Genomic DNA, 3,949 nt, shown 5'->3' on the forward strand with positions numbered 1-3,949 from the left:
AAGGGCTGCTATGTTTCCAGGTGGGAGGTTCAGTTGACTCTTCCACTTGGACACAAATCTCCTCTCCTCCTCTCTCATTCCTCTAACCTTCATTTGCACTCACCTACTAAATACAGCATGGACTTTCTCCTCCTCTGTTGCAGCCTGCAGATTGCCTCTGATGGGACCCTGCTGGTGAGGTGCAAGTGGGTGGTGCCAGCTGCTGGCAGGGCAGTTTGCTGTGCTGGCACTGCAGCCCCAGTGGGACCACAGAGCAACACATAATAAAAGCAGAGCTGCTTCAGCTCAGCAGCATGCTGGCCATGCTGCAAGGGTGCTTACATAAAAGCCAAGGGCCTGGGAAGTCTTTCATCTTTCCAGAATCAAACCCTTTTTTACACACACTCATGACAGCTGGTTATAATGAACAAATTAAAACTAATTTAAAAGTTACTCTCGGGCACAATTGTCAGGCTTTCATTCAGGAAACTCTCTAAACAAGCACTTAAGTTTAAGCAGGTGACTAAAACCCACTGAACACGGTAGGATTTATACACCTGTTTTAGTGCTTTCCTGGGCAGGGACGGCCCTCAGGCAAGCAGTATGTTCATCCCACGAGTCCCAAAGTCCAGGTGTCTTATTCTCATCCAGGTTTAGTTGTTAGTGCCCAGGCAGCATTGGGATAACACCACTCCTAACTGATGTTTTTTATTTTAGTGCACATCCTCCTGTACTACAAACCTGCCGCAGCCCCACAGGCAGCTCTCCTGCCAATGAGCTGCAGCACAGAAATCTGAGCATGAGAGCCATCTAAGAAGGTTCATAGACACAAACTGCCACTGTGGGTGGCAATGCTGTTCTTTCAAGCCATGAATAGTGCATTGAGCCATTCCTTGAAGTTGCAGCTGGGGCTTTTCTTCCTGTTTTATTCTTCTGAAGACCATCATTGCAATCAGCAGGGACAGCACTAGGAGCACCAGAAGTCCTCTCCTACCAGAGAAGCAGAGTGTGGTGAGGGTGCACATTAATGGTAATCTCCTTTTTACAATGTACAGATAAGCCTGCTCAGTGGCAAAATTAGCATGCTGGGAACAGCTCTACTCACCCTAGAGTAGCAAACTGCAGAGCTGGTGGGAGGAGAAGGGAAAGGAGAACAGGAGTCTGGCAATATGACAAGTACTGTGAAGTATTTTTTTGAGCATTAACACCAACCTAGGCAAAACACAGAGTTGAAAAGTAGCAAGCATTTTCAATGAAAACCCCACCACATTTCCCTAAACTTTGAGTCATTCTTGTTACTTAATTGAAAAACAAACCCTGAGTTTTCATTTCTCTTTCTCTCTCTCCGTGTTGGCAAGAGGAGGATGGGAAAGGAAACAGAGAAAGAAAGGGTCACCACTAAATTTCTAAGGTCTTTCCTTTTGATACTGTGACTTGTTTTGGTTATTTTTTCATTACTTATTTTCACTGAAGTAGAAGGTCTCCAGGAAAGCATTTGCTTCGGTTAAAATCAAAATTAAATCTGACCTATCACTGAGGGAAAAAAACAACTGAATCTAAAGAAGACAAACTCTGTATGAGGGTGCTCACATGTTAAAGGGGGCATGTGCGAGTCAAATTGCACTGACAGACCAGCATAGGTCAGATCTGTGGAAAAATAAAGGAAGAGGAAAAAAAAAAAGGATTTTTAACAATCTTTCAGCCCTCTCTTTATTAGACCTTAATTAAATCAATGGGTCAAAGCAACAGAGGGAAAAAATGGTTCAGCTAGGGGACACTAATCAACCCCTTTCAGTGGACTGAAAAATATCTTAAGGAAGAAGTAAGCTTTAAATCAACATCTGCCTCATGTAACACATAAACATAGACATTACTGCTTAAGAAAAGAAGTATTTGTAGGACCTTTTCTTGAAAATAAAAAACATGTATAAGAGAAAATATTGCTCATAACCACTAGGTAGATCAGTGAGCATACCTGAATACCAGGCGAATCCTTTGGGGTTTGGTTGAACAGCATCCTTACACGTGTTGTGAATTTTAGGGAACGCAGAGCTGAACTGAGCAGCAGCTCCTGAGTCATCGGTCGGTGCTCTTGCAATCAGACAATGACATGGCTGTGTTGACCATCAGACCTCTGAGTAGCAACTGAACCATTTCACTTGATTAATACCAAGTCTGGACTTGCCCTTTTTTTATCCCCCACAAATTTCGGCTAGAAACCTGAACACTGTCTGAGACCCCACTCGTATGCATGACAGAAGGGACAAATTCAGTTACATCAATGCAACCTCAGTAGCATTAGAAAAACAAAAATGCTTCATATCCCTGTTACTGAGAGTGGCGCCTGAGCCACCATGGCCAGCATGACTGACAGAGTGAATGCTGGCAATGCTCAGCAACAGTCTGGTCCCCAAACTAGCATGTAACCCCCCTGCAAGAGCTGTACTGCAAACAGACAATGCAGAGATCATACCAAAAGAAAATGGCTAAGATGAGCATTCTGCCTTGAAGACATAAATGATTACTTTTGAGGATATTCAGCACAAAACCACATTTCCTGATCTTCACAGAATATGTACAGTGTGCTTGCACTGCAGGAGCCAAGTCAAGTGGTGAGACTGAGCCAGCATGCAGCATGGCTGTATCCCTCTGTCCCAGCACAAGCCCAGGGGAAGGAAATATGACTCAGAGCTGGAGGTTTTTCCCCTACTCACTCCTGGCTGGGGAAGCTGAATTCCCACGTGCCTGGGTTGTGGCTGGGGTTGAGGAACACCTCCCTGGTTCTCATCCCTCTGCTAGGTTTTGTGCAGATTTGGTCATCTTGAATACATTTCTTGTCTGGTTCAGGAAGCTTCTGTTATGGCCCCACAAAAGACAAGATAGATTTTGCCATCTTGATCAATGCTGCATTAAGAGATAATCTTATATCCTAAAGATGAAGTAGTAGTTTTAACTAAAATATAGCAAACAGTAATGAATAAAGTCTGATTTGCAACACTTAACTATTAAATAACATATAATACTTCAAATTAGCTTAAAATTGCAAATCTGCTGGTTCAGATTTTATTGGTCATAGCTGAGTATTGAGGGAATCACTTTTTACCTGAAGAGTGTTTGGAGCCACACTCCCTGTACCATTTAGCCAAGGAGAGTGGTGATCTCTCCAAACATGACTGGCTCTGTGCAGTTTTCATGACAAGCTGCATCCAAGAACTACCACCAAGTTGCTATGTAATATCTTGCTTATTATAATAATTATTCGTCTCTACTGCTTAAACCACTGTTGCATGAGAAAGTTAATATTTCCAAGGCTCTGGATGGAATACCTTTCCCAGAAAACATGCTCTCAACAGGAAACCCAAACACAGTGCTAGAGAGTTATCTTAAGCAGATTTAAATAATTAAATCCAAAATTCTCAAACCACTTGCTGTTTCAAATTTATTTCTTTAATAACGTGCTTGTTTCAGCAACACACTGGATTAGGGTTTCATTTATTTAAAATTTAAGGTCTGTCCCACTCTGAGTGTTATTTTAAGTATTTAGGGGAATTTTGTGCTTGTGAAAACGAAGAGATTGTTGCATTATAAATTCATTTCCTCTGTTATTGCACAGGCCATGCACAGTGCAGCTGTGAAAGCGCTGTAAGAGCCCCGGCAATGTCCTCAAGCTCAAAGTAGATGGCCGAGCCTTTGTTTTTGCACAAAAAGGAGCTGGTCCTTTCTTATGTCATCAGCTACAGGTACTTCCTAAACAGCATTGCTGACTCTGGGCAGCTGTGCTAAACGAAGAGAAGGCATTCAATGACTATCCATGTTCCCCGAGGGCCAGCTGCCAAGAGCTATTTTTGTGCAGGACTTGCAAGAGGGGTTGAGCCCAGTGCCCACAGCCCCGCACCAACCAGCGCAAGCAGCTCCTGTAGCAGGTGTTACCTCCTAAGGAAGGGCTTGGTGGCGGTTGCCATCCACACCA

General features: G+C 43.4%; 1 long non-coding RNA gene across 1 annotated transcript; it reads right to left on the reverse strand.

Moving 5' to 3' along the window:
* Positions 1-664: 664 nt before the first annotated feature.
* Positions 665-2,823, reverse strand: LOC128811775 (uncharacterized). The gene is made up of 4 exons (XR_008438478.1): positions 2,694-2,823; positions 1,955-2,124; positions 1,085-1,106; positions 665-969 (listed from the first exon to the last, which is right to left on the reverse strand). It is a non-coding gene; the product is annotated as an uncharacterized LOC128811775 (long non-coding RNA).
* Positions 2,824-3,949: the final 1,126 nt, after the last annotated feature.

The sequence above is a fragment of the Vidua macroura genome, chromosome 9 (genome assembly GCF_024509145.1).
Source record: "Vidua macroura isolate BioBank_ID:100142 chromosome 9, ASM2450914v1, whole genome shotgun sequence".
Taxonomy (NCBI): domain Eukaryota; kingdom Metazoa; phylum Chordata; class Aves; order Passeriformes; family Viduidae; genus Vidua; species Vidua macroura.